Source organism: Onychomys torridus, chromosome 22, assembly GCF_903995425.1.
Source record: "Onychomys torridus chromosome 22, mOncTor1.1, whole genome shotgun sequence".
NCBI classification, from domain to species: domain Eukaryota; kingdom Metazoa; phylum Chordata; class Mammalia; order Rodentia; family Cricetidae; genus Onychomys; species Onychomys torridus.
Window position 1 is genome coordinate 14,261,173 of NC_050464.1, and position 25,522 is coordinate 14,286,694.

Below are 25,522 nucleotides of genomic sequence, written 5' to 3' on the forward strand. Positions count from 1 at the left end.
TTCATTTGGCTATTTGTCCCTGTGCCTCTCCAATCTTGGTCTCAACAATTCACGCTCTTACAGTCCCTCCTCTTTCTTGACAGTTGGACTCCTGGAGCTCCACCTGGAGCTTAGCCAAGGATCTCTGCATCGACTTCCATCAGTTATTGGATGAGAGTTCCAGCACGACCTTTAGGGTGTTTGGCCATCTGATCACCAGACTAGGTCAGATCAGGCTTTCTCTTGATCATTGACAGCAGTATACAGACGGTGTATCATTGTGTATTTCTGGGGACCTCTCCAGCACTCTGCCTATTCCTGTTCTCATGTGGTCATCATTTATCATGGTCTGTTATTCCTTGTTCTCCCTTTCTGTTCTTGATCCAGCTGGGATCTCCTGCTCCCCTAAGCTTTCTTTCCCTCAAACCTTGCCCTTCATTACTCCCACTGTCATCCAGGTTGTTTATGTAGATCTCATGGATGAGATCTCTTGTAGATTTTAACAACTGTCTTCCTTAGTGTGTTTTGCCCAACTCAGCTCAACCTCCATGGCTCTGCTTCAAATGTACTGTGTTGTAACATTAGCATTTCTACCTCTGGACCTGGCATTTGCATTGTTTGTTGGTCTCTGTTGTTTAATAAGGTATTTCAAATCTGTCTTCTGTCTGTTACAGTGCTCCACAGAAAGAGGCTGGATTTCCTTCCATGTACAAACTATTATTAAGAGGATATTGATAGGAGCTTCTATGGTAAATCTCAGTCACATAAATTGCTTCACAATTTAACAACAAAATAATTGTCACTGTCTAAGGTAAATCTCAAAGTCTGAATCCATTTGAATTGTTTGCATTTTAATTGGAAAATTTAATAAAATATTTTCTGTCCTGCTGTTTTTGAATGTTTATGGCTCCTCAACTATCAAAAATGATTATGATGAGAGAAAGATTACTTGAGTAAATGCCCATACTATAAAGTTCTCTCACACTTATACACTTGTATGGTATAGCATTCAACAGAAAGAGAAATCAGAAAGAGATTCTCATTCTCAATGAAGTAGATGCCATTTATGTAATGGTGATAAATGACTAAGAAACAGATAGTGATAAAATTTGCAGGGATACCCAAAACATAATTTCCTGTGAACAATTTAACAAAAAGGAAGAAAGTCAAAACAGTCAGTAGATAAAGAACTATACATATGGAAAAGAGAGATATGAGAACAGTATTCTAAAATGGTTATAGTTTGACAGTTAATATATACATTCACAGTAATAACAAAGACTTTATGTATCTACCTATATACTATTTAATCTGGTTGATTATCACTTGACTTTCTGTTTATAAATAGGACATAAATTGGTCTACCTAATAACAGCAAAAATAGCCCACTGTGTTGTGATTAGGGACAATATGATATTCAGGAAATAATATATCCCATTAAAATGTGGTATTATTCAGAATAAAAGCATAATCCAAAGAAAAACATGATTAATTAATTAAATGTAATATCATATTGATTTATATGTAAGTATATTTATATATATATACATACATATATATGTATATATATACATTGCATATGAAAGACAGTTATGAAATGTTTAAAAATATAAGGAGTACATATAAGAAATTGACTTTTGTTTAAATGACTTGACATGTGAAATTATTCTTCTGCTATACTTGTAGAACAAAGCCATGCTGGTGTGAATGGTAAAACCTTACTTAAAATGGAGTAACAAAGCATAAAAAGAGAAAAAATAATCAACTGAGGAAATTCTTTTGTCAACAACAACTAATACTGGAATCTGCTAGCTGGGTCTGGGTGTGTTTGGTGGTATAGTTTGTGAGTTATGCATCACACTACTCACTAGAGGAACCACACTAAATTTTTGCACTGATGGAAGGCAGAAATCTAAGACAAATGGAGTCTTTGGGTCATGGGACTGTGAGAAATTAGCCTCAGTATAAGCACCTCACTGAGTTCACAGCCCATTGAGCAGTGAGCACACTGTAGGGGGAGGCTTGTAGCCTAGAATTCTTAGTCCCATGGTACAGTAGACCAAGTACAGAAAGAAAAAAATGTGGATAATACAGAAACTGTTGACTCTGGTCTTAGTATACCTATACTGTCACAATTACTAAAAAGAATAGGCTCACTTCTCATCAAAGAGGGAGAGACATAAAAATATAACCACTCCAGCCTCTTTCTCCTTGAGTTTAATCAGAATATCTGCATCTGAATAGGCCAATGTCCATGACTGCCTATTGTGGCCACATAATATACACAAGCTCATTCAGTGGGACACCTAGCCTTCTTTGCTTTTGACTGATCAGGATCATGTTCCAGTGGTCTCCTAATTATAGTATCCTATGAATTGTGAATAAATTAAATCCCTGTGTTCACATCTAGTATGCCATGAAGAAAGAAATACTGTAACAGAAAATTATCCCACTAGGTTAACACCAGCATCAGATGTCTCTCCTTTGAAAAGGAATGCCAATCTTTCAGAAACATAGCTCTTTGCTCAGATGCCTTATCCTGTATGGGTCCTCTATTCTGCTATTACCTGGTTTCCATGTTGGAAGTATGGACAGTTTCCTTCAGGTCATTACACTGTCTTTCTGTTTTCCTATTTATATGGGTCATGAAACTTTCTGGATTTCAGTGTCTGCCCTTTCATGCACTGCAAGGAATGAACTCTCTCCTTTGTTACTCCTTTCTACTCATCTTGTACCATGGAAATACTGTCTACACATCCATCTCACCCTGAGACCTCTTGTTTTCTATTCTTATTTTCTTAAGACTACTAAGGTGAGTGCAACATTTTTATCCATTGTCTTTAGGCTGCTGATATACAAATCCTTTTTACATTTTGATCAAAGTCATAATCAAGTATTTAATTTCCAACAAAACAGGTTTTATATTAAAAACTGTAAAAAGAATGAACTCAAAGTTAACTAACACAACAAGATGTTTCTATTTGGAGGAGATGGTGATACACAGAGACAGAAAATTGGCCAAGGTACATGAAATAAGAGTGGATACTTTTCAGCCCTTTGGAACATCATATCTCCTCCTCACCAGCCTCATGTGTCATTGTAAGGGAGTGGAAAGATTGTAAGTAAGAACCATGCTTAATGTTACTACTAGAAAACCATTCCTCAGCCCACAACAAGGCAGTTGAGTATATGAACTCACATTAAGTGTGACAACATGCACAAACCCAGTGCAAGCACACAGGGCCCATATCCCTCAATTTAGATTGGAGATAGCTATGAAGACCTACCACTTGCTGAAGAATTACTGGCATTTGACACATCCATGGGGAGAAGAAATAAGAATTATTTTCAAGAGTTATACCCTGGGTCAGTCAACTATGTTCCAGCGGAATACAGTCCAAAAACTTAAAGAATACGATTCATTTTCCTTGATGGAAGAAAAGTATGGCAGAAAGTTCTTGGGCTACAGATAGGTGTTAGATCTAATATAACTGGAAGAAGGGGAAGAAAATCTACAGTACTCACTGAACACAATTCTCAAAGAACTAATAGAGAGGAATAGTCAATTCTTTAATCTTAGTTCAAACCCAGTGACTTAAAGTTGTAGTCAGTTTGTGACAAAGCTCCTGGAAATGGCAAAGAGAGGAATACCACCAATACCACTAAGCAGAACACTTGTGCTGTGAACAGTGAAAATAATTAGGTTCCCCTCACTTTAAAACAGCACCCATGGAAGATTCCAAATGAGAATATGGAAGTTCCTTTGGAATGTATTTGACTAAAAATGCTGGTACAATGGATCCCTGATACAAACTGATAAAATACAGACTTATTACAATGGGTTACCACAAAGAGACTGTTGTAACTATGATGCAAGCCATCCTGATACAGTTTAAGATGGTTACTGGATTGGCAGCATTTAAAAATATGATTCTGTGTTGCAAGAAGTAAAAGGAGTTGTAAACACGAGTATCCAATGGCAGTTTCCATCAAGATTTCAGAATTAACTGACAATGGTCTAAAGGAAGTCCAGAGTCCTGTAATTAGGGAAAGCGTAAGACCATATTGCACCTGGAATACCTTTTGCTGAGGAAGGTTATATGCCTGCTGTGGAACTGAACCCATACTATTGTAATGTATGTTATAGTTAGCAGACTTGATGCTATGGGATGTCACAGCATGGCCCAGATTATCTCAATATTACACTTATATATTGGGTGTGGGTTTGAAATTTGGATTATTTTAATGATGACTGCTGTTCTTTCTCTAATTCATTCTTTTGTGATACAGAGTTCTAGTATAGCGGGAGAACTTAGAAGGAGGGAGAGTTCTGATTGCAAAGCATTTCAGCCTATATACTGAAAGTAGGTCATTATTCACAGACTTTTGAAGGTTGTGCCTACCTCAAGCTTTGGCCTTCAGTCTCAGGTTCTTTCCCTCTATCATGAAATGTTGATACGTCCAAATCTCACTACCTGCAGCCCACCTGAATCCCGTGTGTCTTTCCTTTAATAATTATGGTATTGCTTAAACATCAGGAAGCAAAATAAGCTTATCTTCCATTTTATTTTTCATTTCAGGTCATTTTTTTTCCCTTAGGAAAGTGAGAAGTAACTAACAAAAATGATGAATAATCATATGTTTATAAGTCACTTCAGTCCTTGTTTATATAAACTGATATATATGTTTGACTCTTAGAATATTGGAAGATTTGACCTGGAGAGTTGCTTATTAAAGAAGTACCTTAGCTTAAAGTATAGGGTCTGAGAGTGTAAATATTTTTCTTACAGCTTTTGACTCTAACCACAATATTTGTACTTGTTACTATAAGAATAAATTTGACAATTGCTGATTTTAATAAATTTTTAACTAGAGCTACATGTTATCTCTCGGGAGATAATATGTCTAGGTTTATTTTCCTACCACATAGTGTTTATTACATTTTAAAGAAAGAACGTGGGCTCATTTTAAAGACAGTTTCCACTGTCTTATGGCCAATTTTTCACTGCTTCAGATGCTTTAAGAAGAAAATTCCAGCCTCTTCACTTAATCACTACAGAAACTTGCTCAGGAAATGAAAGGGAAAATTAGTTATCTTTAATGAGATCTCACAGGGTACACAGACCACACTGAAGATGAAGTATAGGTACCATGCCATGCATTAGATGGAAACACAAAATGAACTCAATGGAGATTTACGACTTTTTCTATTTGTATGTTTGTTTACTAGATTGTATTGGTTTTATGTATGTACTAATTTTTCTTAAATGTCTGTGTGTTTTAACTGAGAAGGAAAAAGAAAGGGTGTGGTTATTTTTGGGGGGGGTGGGGATGATCTGTCAGGAGTGGGGTAAGGAAAACCCTGATACGAATATAGTGTATGAAAAAAAAATCTATTTCCAATAAATAAGAAAATTTAAGAATTGAAATCATGGTATCTTGTAAGTTTGGGCACTCATTATTTTCTGCTTTTTCATAATTTAGCTTACTAATCATTTGCTTAGATATTATGGTTTCCAATTATATTTTAATGTCTTTTTTATCTATCTTTTTCATTGATGGAAAATATCTTTTTAAAATACACCATATATCCCAATTTTAGTTTCCACATTCTCTTCTTCTCCTACTCAGACCCAACCCCATTCTATCTCTCATTAACAGTCAGGCTTCTATTTAATACTTATAAAATATAATATAATACAGAGGCATATGAAACAAAAACTAATTTATCTGAATAGTACAAAGCTACCCCACAAGAGGAAAATTGTCTAAGAAAGCACATAAGAAACACATATAGACATAGGACCCACTTGTTCACACTCTCAGGAACCTTATAAAACCACTGATCTAGAAACAATAATACATACAAAAATACAAAATATAAAATAAAAGAGAAAAAACGAAAAGCCCTGACACTACATTATGATATAAGGAAGCTCCAAAAACATGATCGAGTTTGTTTTCTCTTGGCAATCTACTACTAGCTTTTTAGCGTATAGTTAAAAGATTTTATTGCCTTAGTGAGACTCTCTTAGAGAAAACTAGACTTTCATTATCAATTGCCTAGAAATTGGAAATAGATACTGGGTTAGGAATGGAGGAATATGAACACTCTAGTTTTAGCTCTGGGATCCTAATTGTTAAGGACCAGTGTAGGCATTGTGTATTTTGTTGCAGTCTCAGTGATTTCAGGTGTGCATCTATCTTGTTGATGTGGAGGGTCTTGTTCTCTTGGTGTCCTCTATCCCTTCTGTCTCCAAAACTCTTTCTGACTCATCTGCCACAGTGTTCCTTGTGCCCTAAGGGGAGGGAATAGATGGAGGCACACAATTTAGGGCAGAGAATTCCAACATCTAATATTCTCAGCATAATGTCTGGTTGTGGGTCTCTATATTGGCTCTCATCTGCTGCTCGAGGAAGCTTCTTAAACAATAGTTGAGGAAGGCATTGATATATTCCAGAATGCCATTATAAGTCATTTTATTGCTATGTTATTTACTAGAATTGTATATTGGGTTTTCCCTAGGTCTTTGAGTTATCTATCTTTAGGTGTTTTGAAACAAGAAAATAGTGTCAGGTATGCTTTCCCTTTCATGGATTGGATTAAAAGTCAAATCCAATGTTTCTTCATTACTCCCCCAAGATCTATGCTGTTATTGCAGTTGCTTATATTGTAGATTGTACACCTGGGTGTAAACATATGTTAACGTGAGTGAGTGTGTCTATCTTTCTTTACGTCGTTTTGATAATCTTTGTTTTGTTCTTGTTGGGTTTTTTCTTTGTTTTTTGTTTTATTTTCCAAAATAGAATATATTTCTAAAAGTGAAAGAAGTGAACATATTCTCAAAGATAGAAACTGGCTGGTTTTTAATTTAATTAAAATTGTAGATATGATTAACACTCTAACTTATTCTTGAAATTTTATTGCCTGTGAACTATAAAAAGACTGATTACAATGAATGTCATGATACAAGGCACACAGCACATAAGGTCTTAAACATTTATGCAATTGTATATTATACAAGAAATAAAATGTATCAGAATTATTTATTTTATATGAAATGTTGATACAATATGGAGAAACGAGTATTCATAAATATGTAGGAGTTACATAGTACACAATTTCAGTTGAAATCTCTGACAATTTGATTCATGCTAAAAAGACTTGAGAAAAACATGGACTAAGCTGTAAGATTCACTTTTCCTCTAGAATGTGCTTTCTTCCTGACATGATGAAGCACATTCCTATGTTGTCTGAACAGAATAATATAGCACTTGGGAAGAAAGATGCATCCCAGGGTACCTGAACTGGAAGCCAAAATGGAGAAGACTTCCATGGCCACCATGAGTTTCCCCTTGGTGCTGTGGTACACAGGGAGGAAGTTGACCCACACACTGAAGAACATCAACATGCTGAAAGTGATGAACTTGGCTTCATTGAATGTATCAGGTAGGTTCCTGGACAGGTAAGCCATAGTATAGCTCCCAAGTGCCATGCAGCAGAGGTATGCCAGGAAAGAATTGAAGGCAATAGTGGAGCCCTTGTTGCATATAATAATTATGTGGCCATGTTCAGAATAAGCATCTGACTGAATAAATGGAGGAGAAGTGCTTAGCCAAATTCCACAGACCACAAGTTGGATAAGGGTGCAGACAGGAATAATGAGCTTAGGAGCCCTTGATATCATTATACACCTTATCAGTATTCCTCGAAATGTGATCTTGAAAGCCAGAACCATGGTAATAGTGTTTTTTGGCCAAGACTATGGAATGAGCCATGGTGAAGAGAACTGCAAATGTGCTCTGATGTAGGATACAGGTGGCTGTGTTGGGATGGCCAATGAAGAGCAATGGACAAAGAAAACAGAAGAGCAGAGTGATAAGCAGGATGTAGGAGAGAGCCTGATTTTTGGCCTTGACAATGGGAGCATGGTGGTACTTTACAAAGACCTCCAATACACCAGCTGTTAGTGCAGAGAAGCTCAGGTACAAGCAGGTGAGTGGATCCCCAAAGGTTCTTCATAGGACAGAAATGTCACTGCTTTCTGGAGACAGTGGTTCTGTTTGGTGTTTGTATTACTCAGCAGAGAAAAACAATGACATCATGAGGTTTGCAGGCAAATGGATGGATCTAAAAAAAAATCATCCTGAGTGAGGTAACCCAGACTCAGAAGGACAAGCATGGTATGTACTCACTCTTAGGAGGATACTAGATGTAAAACAAAGATAACTAGACTGCTACACAACTCCAGGGTGGCTGCCTAGAAAACAGGACCCTAGGAAAGACACAGGGATCACCCAATGACAGAGAAATGGATGAGATCTACAGGAACAACCTGGATGACAGTGGGAGTAATGAATTTCAGGATCTGAAGAAGAAAAGAAAGCTTAGAGGAGCAGGAGATTCCAGCTGGATCAAGAACAGAAAGGGAGAATGAGGAATAAAAGACCATGATAAATGAAGACCACATGAGAACAGGAATAGGCAGAGTGTTCAAGAGGTCTCCAAAATCCACAATGATATATCCTCTGTAGACTGCTGGCAATGGTCGAGAGAAAGCCTGATCTGACCTAGTCTGGTGATCAGATGACTAAACACCCTAACAGTCGTCTTGGAACTCTCATCCAATAACTGATGGAAGTGGATGCAGAGATCCTCAGCCAGGCCCCAGGTGGAGCTCCAGGTGTCCAACTGTCCAGAAAGAAGAGGAACTGCAAGAGTGTGAATTGTTGAGACCAAGATTGCAAAAATCACAGGGACAAATAGCCAATCGATTGGAAGCACATGAATTATGAACCAACAGCTGAGAAGCCCCCAGCTAGATCAGGCCCTCTGGATAAGTGAGACAATTGAATAGCTTGATCTGTTTGGGAGGCAACCAGGCTGTGAGACCAGGACCTGTCCTTAGTGCATGAGCTGGCTGTGTGAAACCTTGGGCTTACACAGGGACACATGCTCAGTCTGGAAGGATGGGACAGGACCTGCCTGTACTGAATCCACCTGGTTTAAGTGAATCCCCAGGGTTGTCTTGGTCCTGGAGGACATGGGAATGGAGAGGAGTGGCTGGGTGGGAGAGGGGGGTGGATATGGGAGGGGGGAACACAGGGGAACCCATGGCTGATATATAAAATTAAAACACATAATAATCATAAAATAAATTAAAAAGCTATAACAATGGTCATATAGAGTACTATTCTAGAGAAAAGGCTTCAATTAGCTGCCCATACATGTCTTTGTGTTTGAGTCTCTTTCTCAGTTTTCTGCAGGAAATCACTGCCAGGCCTAACATCAACTGAAATCTCCAGGAAGAAGATGGGGCCCCACAATGACAATTCCATGTGTAAAATATTATCACTAAGCTGACAAACATCATCTACAGATCAGCTTTGGACTACAAAGTGCTTACAGTAATTCTGAGATGGCTAGCTGAGATGATCCAGTTTCAAAGACTACTTGAATAAAGACTTGAGATAAACCCTGAACTTTGGCACTATGGATAACAAAGAATATAGTTACCTTTCCTAGAATTTGTCAATTAACCCAAAATTTTTCTTTTCAGAATAAAGATAACTTCACCCATACCCAGCAGGAAGCAATTTTAAGACTACGACGCCCACATTCCCAAAGGGGTGCTGTGGGGTGGGTGGGTTTTTGGTCTTTTTATGGGATTTGGATCTGGGATAGTTTTCATTGTTTAGGAGGGTTGGTTATAATTGTTGTTGTTAAGGGTTAGGAAAAGGGCTAGGCAAAAGGGGCTTGTTTAAAAAGAAAAGAAAAAAGAAAAAGAAAAAAGGAAAAGACAATTACTAGTTTTAAATACTTTACATTGGATTGGATTGTTTTATATTGTATACAAATTATTATTATTATTATTATTATTATTATGATGATGATGATGATGATGATGATTGAGATTGTTAGAATATGCCATACACATATTTCTAATCTTGCTCAAGATATTGTATTTATACCATTCATTTAACAATGTAATGCAATTTGCTAATCCTTGAATGTTAGTATTACCCACTATTAGGATGTATAGAAATGAAAGTTAGTGGTTAGACATTACAATTGAACTTCTAGTCATATTAGGTGTGTTTTCAAGATCAAACAGATATATTTTAGATAGACAGGTCATCTTCAAACCCTTCAGAGATCTACAGAATATGGCATTTAAAATGTTTTAATAACTTAGGATTTTTTTTTTTTTTTTTTTTTTTTTTTTTTTTTTGCTATGACTATGAGACATGTCGGCTCCTGGCAGTAACAATCTACTTCAGAGAAAATATGAGCATTGAAGAAACTGCGTATGGAGTTACCTTTCATTGTGGCAAAAGTTAGCCACTGGACAACAAATTATCCTCGAATCAACTGCTGACAAACAGGACAGACAGGACATGAAACAAAGGACTACCGATTCTTGACAAAACAAGTGTGATTGTGGCTTTAACAAAAGGCATCTTCTGAAGCCAGGACAATATGGCACCATCCCTGAAGTGAGTGGCCTTTGCAATCTGTAAAAGGTCCTGTGCCCTTTTCTTCGAAGGCAGCTGAACAGGGAGTAGGCCAATGGCTTCTGATGTGCAATGGAACAGCAGATGAAACAGTTATTCTTGAAGAATAACTAAGCTCACCCCTCTCAATAGTAGACTGGCATTTAATAGAGAGATGTGGAGAAGAACAGGATGCTGAGATGAAGCCACATATACACAGCCAAGAAAAATGGACAGCTGAATTGAAAAAAATCAACAATTTCCAAAATTTAAAATCCTGAATCATGACATGACAATAACGGAATTCAGGTGCTTCTGGTACATGGACTGCTCTCACCAAATGTGAGGTCAAACTGTTGACCTTGTATACATCCTAGTTCACAAAAGAGTCTGTCAGATATGCTAAGCCTATAGGCTGAAGATGATGCCCCAACACTGTGGAGAAACCTCAGGTGACTGTCCAGGCAGCTGGCTGTTTCTGTCAACTCACATTTTTTTTTTTTTTTGGAAGCTGCTTGCATGCACTTCCTGTTTTTATTTTTTATTAGGTAGTATTATTTCCTTCTTGGGTCTCTGAGGGATTTGAAGATCAGTTAGTTACAGTTATAATTATCTTTCTTAAGGATTTCAGAAAACCTCACTAAGAGCTGTAAGTGTATAAATTTGAAAGACGTTATAAGACAGTTCTGTTAGTAATATAAGTTAGGATAGAAAGTGAATCAGGTACATTTTGGACTTACCAAAATAGGATAGGTAATGGAATTATTTTCTCTGAATTTGTCAAATGTAAATGGACTAGACATTGTTTAGGTAGTTATTGTTTGTATATGTGTTATTAGTTATAGTTATTGTATTTTTGTATATAGTTTTTCTTATATTAGTTGTAACTTTTTCCTTTTATTAAAATAGAAAAGGGGAAAAATAAAATAAAATCCTTAAAAAACAACAAAAAAACAAAAAAAGAACAAAACAAAAAAGTCTTAATTTAGTCTTAGTTGGTAATGGAATAATTTTGTGATAATTCATCTTTTCTAATTTGTGAGTTTCATCATGAATTCAAAAGATATATGCATCAATGTACTAATTACATATTTTCATTAAAATAATTCTATTTTCTATTTTATTTTTTCAGAGTGGATTTGCAATTTAGTTGTTGAAAATTCTAATTTAAAAACCTATTGAAAAAATAAAGTAAATAAAAACCTATTAAATTCATCTTTTTTGCCAGTGTCTATAGAATATTTTATTCCATTAGGAGCATCTTATTTGTTTGATCCAGATATGCCTTCCTCCTGTGCTCACACTCTCAAGGCACTATGACTCTACTGTATTCCATGTGTTTACTTCTATTGTTTTCTAAACAGAGCAAGAATGCTTCATATGCACAACCACATATATTCTTTAGTCAAAACACAGGGTACATAAGTCATGACAAATATTTTAGAAAGATGTAAGTATGATTTTTTCAATACAGATACACCTCATTTTATAGGATTTGAGGTAGAGGATTCACTGTTTTGAAATATTTAGCATTCATCTGTTGCTCTTAAGAGGGACCTGTTTTCAGTTGTAAGTAAGCACATAGTGGTCAATGCTATCCTTGCCTCCACCACGAGGAGATCTGAATCCCTCTTCCAACTTTGATGTGCACTAAGCAAGTGCATGGTACACTTACATTCATGAAGGCAAAACACTTACAGATAAAACAAAATGAATAAAAATCTAAAGTAAAACATTTAAAAAATATGTCCACAGTTAGATCAAATTTGACCTTTCTGATAACCTCTTATAAACATAGAACCATGACTGAAATTCTGCATTTAAGAGTCATAAGGATCAAACTATTAAATATCTGTTAACTATATACTAAATATGCTTTGAAATATATGAAAAGTCAGGAATTTATAGTGTGTGTGTGTGTGTGTGTGTGTGTGTGTGTGTGTGTGTGTGTTAAATGCCATGGTGAATCAGGCAGAGTACTCTATTCTGAGTAAAGCTGTTCTCTGAAAGTAACAATGGCTATAATACATCAAATAAATAAATAAATCAGGTATTAATTTAAATGGCCTGAGCACCATTTAAACTGATGATTAAAAATGAACCAAAATATTTTTATTCCTAACTTAAAGAATCAGTGAACTTATCTCTGTTGTTCCTTCTCACAACTTTTCCATCTACTTAGACATTTCAGAACACCGTGGAGAGGTGGGAAATACCCCAGTCAGACTGACACTTACCTGTCTCCTTGGACATCTCATTGTCTGGACAACTAGTGCAATCATAGCAGCAGGGAGCCTTGCCTTCCTGGGGGGATTTTCTGAATCCAGGAAAACAGTTCTTGCTGCACAAAGAACGAGGAATATGGGAATTAAGTATAGAAGAGAAAATACTCAGGAGTGTATAGTTTTAAAACAATAATGTATTTTTTTGAATATTGAAAAATGAGTTGGCAAGTTTTTATAATTATTTTAGCAGATTCTTGTTTTGATGCACCACTTCTTTCTAATGTCAATATAGTATACCCATGAAGATCAATGTGCTTAAACAATGATCCAAAGACAATAGAAATCTGAACAATTGTGAAAATTTAAAAGGTAGGTCAATATAAGAAATTTGGTCATGAGTTCTTGTCTAAATGTGCTACTGTGATGAAATGTGGATACTGTTGTGTACTTCCTGACAGCGGGAGTGAGCAGCTTTGTTTTCTAATGGTAATGCTTAATTTACATTTGTCAATCTGACAAATTTTAGAATTACCATATAAACTAGTCTTTGTGAATTTGTGTGAGCAATGATCCTCATGTAGGTACCTGAAGCAAGAATACATATTCCATAATTAGGTATCACTATTTCATTGGCTGTTTTTAAAGACTGAAATATAACAAAAAGTGATGTGAACAGCAGTGTTCACATCTATCTACTTCTTGATTGAAGATACAACATAACTCACTGTCTCAGATTGTTGCCAACCTGATTGCCTGAGTCATTATGTACTGTTCATGCCAAATGTGACCCATAAAATCTATATTCTTAAGTTATGTCAGCTTGTCTTTTTTTCAGTTGTTTGACAAATTGCTGTCTTTTTTTATCAGGTAGACATGTAATTGGCCTGTGCACATGTGCCCTACATATTATTGTGCATTGCCACGGGCCTAAAATCAATTGACCATGAACTGATATTTTCTAAATGGAAGACAAATTACTACACTTGTCAAGTGGTTTCAGGACAAGAACGAAATCTTAATAAATGGGCACTGTATTTATTACTGGAAATAAGTGCACACAGGAAAAAGTATAGAAAAGTAAACAATCCCATTACTTAGAATAATGCAATAAAAACTTACTCATATGGCAGTAGTTTTGTACAAACACATGGGCATTCTATAAGGAACCAACTATCATTACATCCACAAACAAATATTTATTGACATAGAGATCAAAGCGATGAGATAAGATCCAGCCCACTTCTGTAAATCCTATGGCCCACTTTATCACATGGTCGGACAAAAACAGTTCTTGGCCCTGTTGATCTTTGGGAGAAAATGTTCCAACTTTCATCTTTTGTCTGAGACCATCTGGAAAATTCCAGAGGTTGAGAATATCATATTCAGTTTCTAATTTTCTTTGTGAATCCAAAACCATAAGTTTCCCAGCACCATTTTTGAAATGGATGTTATTGAGATAAGGGTGAAGCTAAAAGAGATACAGAATTTGATGATGAATTTATTCCAAGAAACATCAGCAGAACCCAATGAAGCAATGGGTCTCATTGTCCTAAATCCCTGATATGAATTGTAAGTTATACCAAGCTATGGACACTTTTTATTTATTTATTTATTTATTTATTTATTTATTTATTTATTTATTTATTTATCTATCTATCTATCTATTTATTTATTTATCTATCTATCTATTTATTTATTTATGGTTTTTTATTATGTGTTTTAATTTTATACATCAGTTCCCCTGTCCTCCCCCTCCCACCCCTACCCCTACCTTCCATCCAGTCCCTCCCCTCCATTCCCATGTCCTCCAGGACCAAGACACCCCTGGGGATTCATTTAAACGTGATAGATTCAGTACAGGCAGGTCCTGTCCCCTCCTTCCAGGCTGAGCATGTGTCCCTGTGTAAGCCCAGGGTTCCACACAGCCACCTCATACACTAAGGTCAGGTCCTGGTCCCACAGCCTGGTTGCCTCCCAAACAGATCAAGCTATTCAATTGTCTCACTTATCCAGAGGGCCTGATCTAGCTGGGGGCTTCTCAGCCGTTGGTTCATAATTCATGTGCTTTCTTTCGATTGGCTATTTGTCCCTGTGCATTTTGCAATCTTGGATTCAACAATTCATGCTCTTGCAGTACCTCCTCTTTCTGGACAGTTGGACACCTGGAGCTCCACCTGGGGCCTGGCTGAGGATCTCTGCAACCACTTCCATCAGTTATTGGATGAGAGTTCCCAGACAACTGTTAGGGTGTTTAGTCATCTGATCACCAGACTAGTTCAGATCAGGCTTTCTCTCGACCATTGCCAGCAGTCTACAGAAGATATATCATTGTGGATTTCTGGGGACCTCTCGAGCACTCTGCTTTTTCCTGTTCTCATGTGGTCTTCATTTATCATGGTCTGTTATTTCTCATTCTCCCTTTCTGTACTTGATCCACATCTCCAGGGAGGCTACCTAGAAAACAGGACCCTAGGAAAGACCCAGGGATCACCCAGTGACAGAGAAATGGATGAGATCTACACGAACAACCTGGACGACAGTGGGAATAATGAAGGGCAAGATTTGAGGGAAAGAAAGCTTAGCAGAACAGGAGATCCCAGCTGGATTATTTATGTTTTTTGAGACAGGTTTCTCTGTGTAGCTTTGTGCTTTTCCTGGAACTTGCTTTGTAGACCAGCTAGCCTTGAACTCACAGAGATCCACCTGCCTCTGCCTCCTGAGTGCTGGGATTAAATGTGTGCACCACTCCCGCCCTGCTGCTATAAACACTTTAATGGGTGAATATAAAAATGTATATATCATAATGTTTCTTGTTATTTAATTTCAAAAGAAAGAATTCACACACACAAACACATAATAATAAACAAGCGAACAAAATGATTTAATCAATTGCGGTGATGTATTGTGCCCTTCACTATATTGTACACTCTAATAAAGTTTATCTGAGGATTAGAGGAAAAAGCCAGCTACTATATACTACACATAGCAGTCAGGCAATTGTGCACATGCCTTTAATTCTGTTACTAGGGAGGCAGAGATATGTTTGGATCTCTGTGAGTTCAAAGCCACCTTGGGGAACAGAGGAAGGCATGGTTCCACACACCTTTAAACCCAGGACTAACCATAGAGGTCTGGAGGCCTGTACAGAGAGACAGGAAATGATGTGGCTAGGCAGAGAAAGGAAGTGAGATGAAGAGCAGAAATGCATATATGTGTGGGTATACAATAATTAGGTTTCTTTGGCTGAGGATCACCAAGTGGTAAGAACATTGCTGACTTCTTCCTGCTTTTCTAATCTCTTGTTTTTAACCCTGATATCTGACTCTGAGTTTTTTATTAATAAGAGCTTTTGCAATTTTTCCTCCAATCAATGAATGTTGATTCAAGCAAATTTCCACAATAATAATCTACACAAAGTTTCTGTTTGTAAATTGGGGTGTTAATGTCCAAAATGAAATAAAATGGTCAGTTAGGAATATTAATCATAGCTTCATTTTGAAGGATCTAATTGAGTTTGACCATTAAAGAGCTAGTTCTCCTATTTCTGTTCTGCCACATACTTAGAGATAATGGGGTTTCAATTGAGTATAGAATCATGAGAATATTCTGAGGATAACTGTAACACAATGCAGATAATGGCATACACACATTTAAACTTTATTGCCACCCATTTAACCTGAACAATGACACATGTGTCTGCAAAGACTTCTAGACAACAAATTACATACAGTCTCTCAGCTGATTTTTGGTAGAATCTGCTACAGTGTACAATCATGTCTTGTGTGTTTTAGGAAACTTCAGTAGTCACAGTGCATTTGATAATATATAAAAGAGAAATTCCCTCCCAAGGAAAGGTATTTACCTCCCCATTTTCATAAGGGTGATTTTGTACTTGTTTCAGAGCCATCTCATGGAGACTGTGAGCCACAGCATATACAGAATTATATACATTGTAACTCTCTTCAGTCATCTCCATTTGCAAAGCATTTCCAGGCAACATTTCCAAGGAAGCTTTGGGTAGACAGTTACCTAATATTTTACAATCAGGTCCAGAAAAAGAGCAATTGAAGTAGTTGTTCCACAAAAGAGCAAGGATATGGTCTTCTAGATATTTGGAAGGCCTGTATGTCTGGGTAAACTTCCTAAAATCAGAAATCTCAGCATGGTGTTCTGCAAAAATGAGACTATCATGCAATGCACATCCTATTGTGACTTTATGATACAGACTTTCCGAGTAATTGAATGTATTCCTATATGTATTATTAGAATATATAAATACCGAGTAACATCATAAAGGAAAAAAAAAACATTTGCAGATGATTTCAGGATATTTTGATGAATTGATCTGGTTTCATAGTATGTGTAAACCTGGCTGTTAAGAATCATCTCTACAAAAGCTACATACACTCTGTTCCTGTCCATCTCTCTTCTCAAGTGTGGTAGAATCTCTGCACCATTGTGGTCATCTATGAGAACCAGTCCCACCCAGGTCCAGTTGAAATGAACCATCAAAATAACAATGCCATGTGACAGAGACATGTCCTTTTGTGCTGTCTGGTAGAGAGAAGAAAACTGGACTCTGTCACTTAGCATAGTGTCAAATGGCCCAAAAGTAATCTGAAGGAAATAGGAAACATAAGTGAAAACATTGACATAGAACACAGTTTTAAACCTAAGGTGACACTTTATTTTGGTGTAGACTACCTTCTGCTCATGGAATTTTAAACTTGCATCTTGTTTCTGAAGATATTTATAGAGAATTTCTTTTTTTATTTCAAATTTTATTTTTATATAGATATTTGTGTTTCAATTTTACACATCAGCCATGGGTTCCCCTGTCCTCCCCACTCCCGCCCCCGCCTCTACCTCCCTCCCACCCATTCCCATCTCCTCTAGGGCAAAGACTCCCCTGGGGATTTAGCTCAACCTGGTAGATTCAGTACAGGCAAGTCCAGACCCCTCCTTCCAAGCTGAGCAAAGTGTCCCCACATAAGCCCTGTAAGACAGATTTTTCTAAACACCTACAATAGGCTCCAGCATCTTCCTCTTCTCTGTCTTAAGAAAGTATATGAGGACATATAACCAAATAACCTGATTTATTCTCTTTGATAGATGAATGCCACAGCTTCACCTCTTTACATTAAAAATATACCAGATATCTGCAGTTTAATATGGGTTTCTTCTTCCCTCCCAGCCATGTTCCTCACCTGTGGATATTTGTAAAGATTCAGCAGCCTCCCAACTTGTACAGACATTTCCCATTCTGTTTCTGTAAGTAAAGCAGCAACCTTGTTCTCCCTTCTACATGTGTAATTGGTAATGTATATTCCCATTCCTGTGAGACACAAAAAAAAGCTTACTCCATAATATCCTGAAGATTGATTTCGACATTATACAGTTCAAATCCTAGAGATGTGTTGGGTAAAATGTGAGTGTTCCTGTTGATCTCCTCAATGCAAATATGAAGGCCAAAGAAAACTGATAGCTCCTCAATTTGAACCTGCAGAGAAGGATTGTCAAAATTCATGGTATGGACTCATATCATATCTAACAGTACAATGCTGGACTACATTGCAGATATTATGGTACTAATGACCTTATACCTTCAATGTTATATATCTACAACAATAATTTTTGTCATCATGGGGATTTATTTGAATACCATGGTATATAGTAAGTGATGGTTTAATTATCTAAAAGGCTTGAGTATGTCTAAAATTTCCTGGCAGGAACCTTGACCTGCACTGATATTAACCTTGGAATCTCTAGTATAGGGGAACACAAATAAAACCCCCTATTTTTTTATATATTTTTTTTATTTTTTATATAATCAGCTGATGGAGACCTCCATCCTTAAAGGCTTCCCTGTTCTGTACTATAAAAAACCCAAGTCCCCTTTCACCACAATCACTATGTCTGTACGTAGATGGGTAGACTGCAGCTTTTCACTTGTTTTGATGAAGGGCCATCAATGCTTATGGGGATGTCTGCCTATGTTGAAAGTATCAATCCCAAAGCAACCTTGGATCTGAATCTGAGAGGGTTTAGCGGTCCAGCACCAAAACACATCTCTTTGAACAACCTCCCCTTTCTCCCATGTCATCTTCCTCTCCTTTCTGAGAGCCATACAATGAAGAGCAGAATGACTGAGTAAGCTTCCTATAGTTTAACAGTCTATAGTCATAACTTGAATCCCCTGGGCTAGTTTATTTTAGCAAGTTTTTACTATTTCTATCATTTGCCTTTTTTTTTATTTGTCCCTTCACTATGTTCTTAACCTCCCACACAAAGTGGATTACACAGCAACCTTGAATGCCCTGATGATAGGCATAATTACATTATCCTGGAGCTGAATTCATCTTGAACAGAATATATTACCTGGTTTATTGCACACATGACTTGAGGATCCTCTTCAAGATGGAAGCAACCATTTGGCTAAGTTTGCCTTATGATATCATAAAACAAGCATACTCAATGTGACTTCTTGGGACAATCCAAAATGGTGACCACCATTATATATGATTATCCCATTGAGTCCAATAGGATCCACACACCCATATTATATACAACCGTGGAGAAATTATCTGCACTCTGTGGTGTTTATTTTGTCATTATTAATGTTTTTCCTCCATTTTGTTTTAACATTAATACGTTATTAGATGATATAATCACTAGATACTAAAAAGATCCTATTAAAATCACAATCCTCAACAGAGACTCTAAGGATGAATTGCCATGTCAGAGAAAAACTTTAGCCAGGAAAGTCCTTCAATGGTAGGCTCTACTGGGTCTCACTGCTGATTCTCACTGGTAAGTCTAAGCCATTTTTCCTCTAACTGAGGTAAAATGTCCTTTGCCCCTCATGTTTATTTGTTATCTGAATGCCTGCTTTTGTTTCTGCCCAAACTAACAACACGTTGACTAAAGATCCCTCTGTGAGGTTTTCCTTTAACAATGAAAAAGATAAAAATCTAATCTCAACAAACAATAATCATAAAATCTTGTTTTATTTTAGAATGCGTCTTACATATTTTTTTCATAGTACCACAAAATTCATTATTTATTTAAAATCCAGGAGCCTTTGAAGAACTTGCAGGTTAAAAGAAGGATTTCCTGTATAGTTGCTCTCAAAATAACTCTGATGAGTCCTTCTAAATGCAAGATGCTTTCTGAAACATCTTTCAAACCTAGACACATCCCTGTTTCTCAAATTACCCAGGAATGATTATTTGTTGACTTTTTCTTGATCATGTATATTAAAGGCATGAAGATAAAGTATTCTCTCAAGCATTGAATAGTGGATAATTCTATTTTTAAGGCACTTCAGTTGCATCATTTTAGCTTCTGTGTAATTTAACTGAAGTGAATTTCTGAATTAACAGGTTTTCCTTCATCTCTTGGATGGAATACCCTCATGGATAGGAAAGTTCCTCCCTCTTTGAGTAGCTATATTTATGCCCATTTTTAAAATTATAACTGCTTGGCCATTAGCTACAGTTTATTACTGACTAGCTCTTACAGATAAATTAACCCATAATTCTTATTTATGTTTAGTCACCTAGCTTGGTTCCTTTTCTCAGTTCTGCACTGTCATCTTGCTTCCTCTGTGTCTGGATGGTGACTCTTGACTCTGCCCTTTCTCTTCCCAGCATTCTCCTGGGCTGCTTGCCCTGCCTACACTTCCTATCTAGCAACTGGCCAATCAGTGTTTTATTTTTTTTCATTATTCTTTATTAAGAATTTTTCTACTCACTCTACATACCTCTGACAGATCCCACCTATTCCCTCCTTCCCCTCCCCAGCCCTCCCTCCGAATACAACCCACATCCCCACATCCCCCAAATCAAAGTGTCCTATGGAAAGTCAGCACAGCACAGCACACTGAGCCTATGCAGGTCCAAGCCCATCCCCACTGCACCAAGGCTGCACAAGTCATCACACCACAGGCACCAGGTTCCCAAAAGCCTGTCTATTCACCAGGGATGGATCCCAATACCCCTGCCAGGGTGCACCCCAAACAGTTTCAAGCCAAACAACTGTCTTCCATATCCAGAGGGCCTAGTCTAGTCCCATGGGGGCTCCACAGCCACTTGGCTTCCACTAGTGTGGCCGCTCAACTCTGCACATCTTCCCATCATGATCCCCCACCTGCAGAATCCCTCCTCTCTCTCATCAATTGGATTCCAGGAGGTTAGGCTGGTGCCTGGCTTTGGATCTCTGTATTTGCCTCCATCAGTCACTAGACAAAGGCTCTATGATGACAGTTAGGGTATTCACTAGACTGGTCACCAGAATAGAACGATCCAGGCACCATCTTGACCACTGGCAGCAGTCCAAGGTGGGGTCATCCCTGTGGATTCCTGATAGCCTCCCTTGCACCCGGCCTTTTCCTATCCCATGATGGCCTCATATATCATGCTATCTCCCTCCCTGCCCTCCTGCTCTGTCCCTGTTCCAGCTCAACCCCCCCATTTCCCTTTACCCTCATCCCCCACTCCTTGCCCTCTACCACCCCCTCACTCCCAGTCTGCTCATGCAGATCTCATCTGCTTCTCCTTCACTGGGGCATCCATGTGTCCCTCCTAGGTTCTTTCCCTGTTACAAAGCCTCTCTGGAGGTGTGGGTTTCAGTCTTGTCATCCCTTCCCTCACATCTAGTATCCACTTAGGAGTGAGTACATACTATGTTTGTCCTTTTGAGTCTAGGTTATCTCACTCAGGATGATATTTTCTAGTTTCATCCATTTGCCTGCAGGTTTGAAGATATTATTGTTTTTTACTGCTGAATAGTACTCCATTGTGAATATGTGCCACATTTTCTTTATCCATTCTTCAGTTGAAGGGCATCTAGGTTGTTTTCAGGTTCTTGCTATTACAAATAATGTTCATATGAACATAGTTGAGCGTGTGTCCTTTGGTATGATTGAGCATTCCTTGTGTAAATGCCCAAGAGTATTATATATGGTTCTTGAGGAAGACTTATTCCCAATTTTCTGAGAAACCACCATACTGATTTCCAGAGTGGCTATACAAGTTTGCTCCACATCCTCTCCAACATAAGCTGTCTTCAGTGTTTTTGATCTTAGCCATTCTGACAGGTATAAGATGGTATCTCAGAGTTGTTTTGATTAGCATTTTCCTGATGAATAAAAATGCTGAGCAATTCCTTAAATGTCTTTCAGCCATTTGAGATTCTTCTGTTGAGAACTCTCTGTTAAACTCTGTAGCCCATTTTAAATTGGATTGTTCAGTATTTTGAAGTCTAGCCTTTTATATTTTGGAGATCAGCCTTCTATCAGATGTATGGTTGGTGAAAATCCATGTAGGCTATTTTTTTGTTTGCCACATTATTGGCTGTGTCCTTTGCTCTACAAAAGTTTTTAGTTTCAGGAGGTCCCATTTATTAATTGTTGTTCTCAGTGTCTGTGCTAGGGGTATATATTTAGAAAGTGGTCTCTTGTGCCAGTGCATTAAAGACTACTTCCTACTTTATCTTCTGTCAAGTTCAGTGTAACTGGATTTATGTGTAGGTCTTTGATTCACTTGGACATGAGCTTGTGCATGATGACAAAAATGGATGTTATTGCAATATTCGGCATGTTGACATCCAGTTATGCCAGCACCATTTGTTGAAGATGCTTTCTTTTTTCCATAGTACAGTTTTGGCTTCTTTGTTGAAAATCGTATGTTCATAGGTGTGCAGATTAATGTCAGGGTCTTGAATTTGATTCCATTGGTCCATGTATCAGTTTTTATGCCAGTGCCAATCTGCTTTTATTACTGTATCTCTATAGTAGAGCTTAAGGTCAGGGATCATGATGACTCCAGAAGTTGCTTTATTATACAGGAATCTTTTAGCTATCCTAGGTTTTTTGTTTTTCTATATAAAGTTAAGTATTGTTCTTTACAAATCTGTGAAGAATTGTGTTGAGATGTTGATGGGGATTGCATTGAATATTTAGTTTGCTTTTGGTAAGATTGCTATTTTTACTATGTTAAATGAACAGTTAAGGACAAACAGCTTACACAACAAAGGCAGCTGAGAGGCTGGGTATCAACACACAGTAGAGTGAAATGGGAACATTATCCTGCACATTGTATAAGATTAATTTCAAAATAATCACAGTCCTTAGCTTAAAACATGAAACACTGAATGTGATAGGAGAATACACACCTAATAATTGTCAAGACATTAGTGTAGGCAAGAACCTACTGAAGATAATGACAATGTTACAGAAAATATCCTTAGATGTCAAAAGATGGAACCACACAAAATACAGATGCAACTAATGAAACTAAACAGAAAATATTCTGTACAGCAAAAAAGAAAAAAAAAACTATCATCAGAAAACCATGTAAAGGTAGAAAACATGTTTCATTTACATGAACAGATTCTGTACCAAAGAAAAATATATACAACTATTACCTACTTTAAAAAGTTTTCAACAACACTGATCACCAGGTATATGCAAATACTAAAAAGAATTACAAATAGATTATTTTCAGTATTTTGAGTAGAGTAATGATGTTTTCAGATACAGAGATACAAAGAGACTAAGTACAAAAATGTCCACTATGGATTTCTGAATGGTTCCCATTTAACATCATTTACATTGAAAAATCAAAAAAGATAGAACATGTTAGAAATTCAGTTTAAAGGATGATATGAATGATGGGAAAAATTAATGGGTGGTAAAACCATAGATATTTCAGGGATCATTAAATTACCTGCAGTTTATATAATTAATGAGGGTGTATGGACTAGAAGAATTGATGTGGTCATATTTGTAGACAGTGTGTATATATGAGAAAATTGAATAATAAAGATAAGGATTGAAAGCTTTTGATCAATTTTGAAATTAATATTTTTATTTCACAAAAAGAAATATAAAAGCTATTTGAAATGTACATAACATTGTGATAAATTTTAGAATAACCACAAAGCAAATGTTGTGTCCTTTATTGTGAAATATTATGATTAATATATAAATAAGATGTTTATTGATGAAGTCCAGACTACAAGGAATACATTCTCCATGAAACTGAAAACCTTCTCTAAGGCAAAGGACACTGTCAAAAGGACAAAACAGCAGCTTACAAAATGGGAAGTATTTTCGCAAACTTCATATCAGACAGCTTATATCCAAAATATATGAAAACTCAGGAAACTAAACAGTGAGAGACTAAATAATCCAATTCAAAAATAGGTAGGGACCTAAACAGAAAATCTCAGTAGAGGAACCTCAAAAGACTGAGAGTCACTTAAAGAAATGATCAACAGCCGTAGCCATCAGCCAAAGGCAAATCAAAAGAATATTGATCTTCTAACTTACAGATGTCAAAATGTCTAAGACCAAAAACTCTAATCACAGATAATCCTGGTGAGAATGTGGAGAATGTATATGTAGTTTTTTTTTTTTAATTAAGACCTCACAAAGGTAAAATAAAATTAGAGATTAAGACATAAAAATATTATAGCAATAGAATATATTCCTGGTCACACATTCAATGTACTTTTTGTTATGATTATCAGAAAGAAAATACTTGTGTGGAACCAATCAAAATGTGAGGAGAATCAAATAAGAGGGGAAAAGACAAAACAAACCCACTTTCCAAATATAGTCTTGTAGTTAGAGTTTTCCTGCCTGGCGTAGAGTCAGGACAAATCTCTCTCACCTGCCAGGCCCATAGACGCTTAGACCCAACCTAGTAAACATGCAGAAACTTATATTGCTTACAAACTGTATGGTGTGGCAGGCTTCTTGTTATCTACTTCTTCTATCTTAAATTAACCCTTTCTGTTAGTTGATACTTTGCCACATGGCTTGTGGCTTACCAGTGTCTTTACATGTTGCTTCTCATGGCAGCGGCTGGCAGTGTTTTTCCCAGCCTTCCACTTCCCAGCCTTCTCCTCTTCCTTGTCCCACCTATACTTCCTGCCTGGCCACTGGCCAATCAGAACTTCATTTATACAGAGCAATATCCACAGCATAGTCTCATAAGCACATTCATGCGAACAGAGTTCTGTCACCATATTTGCTCTGTCTATTTCAGACTACGCTTTCCTCCCTGGTCATTTAACCTGTTCTATATTCCAGGACTGATAACTTAGCACTACATCCTGGTTTCAGCAAAAACACAATTGTAAATGTATATTCACTCCTAACTGTCTGTCTGCTGACTCTCATCCTGTACCTTGCTTGCACATCATCGTTTCACAGAGTTTTGTTCTAAAATGGAATGCAAGTTACCTTCCTCCATTTGAGAAATTAAGAGGTGGATTCTACAGCCACAGAAATGTCTGCATGGAAAACAATAAATCTTGCATCCTTCACAAAGAAGACATTTCTCTCTAGCAGAGTCCTCTCCACAGGACAGAGTCTATCACTTTGTCTGCCAATCCCCTCTAATCCTATAGGCATCAAACTAAGAAACAACATCTATGTGTCTTACAGAACAGACATATACTAGTTGTACATAATTAGAAACACTGGAATGAAATAGAATGGTGTAAAAGTAACACACTCTAGAAAATTACTAATCAAAAATATATATACATATTGTAAGTCACTGTAAAATCCCAATTAGCAGATGAAGTCCTAAAAGCAAATTCTCATATTCTGACTTCCAAAACAGCAGCAGCTAGCACAGGCAGTCCCTCTCACTCTATCATCACACAAAGACTCTGTAGTCACTGCAATGTATGGCATTATTTCCTCCCCAAGGAGAAAAACTACACTTTGAAAATTTCCCAAAATAACGTATCGGTTTTTAAAAAATCTTCTGTAGAGAAATCCATAAAAATGTCCCACACATGAAAAGCTA

At 37.0% G+C, this 25,522-nt stretch overlaps 1 protein-coding gene and 1 pseudogene across 1 annotated transcript in view; one reads left to right on the forward strand and one right to left on the reverse strand.

Annotated features, from left to right (window-relative positions):
• The window catches only part of LOC118572338 (zinc finger protein OZF-like), a 42,669-nt gene extending 34,572 nt beyond the window's left edge, over positions 1-8,097 (forward strand). The window contains exon 6 of the transcript XR_004943487.1: positions 7,242-8,097. The gene's annotated coding sequence lies outside the window, so the exon portion shown is untranslated. The remainder of the gene's footprint in view (positions 1-7,241) is intronic.
• On the reverse strand, positions 7,161-22,296 carry LOC118572624 (annotated as a pseudogene).
• Between the last annotated feature and the right edge of the window lie 3,226 nt (positions 22,297-25,522).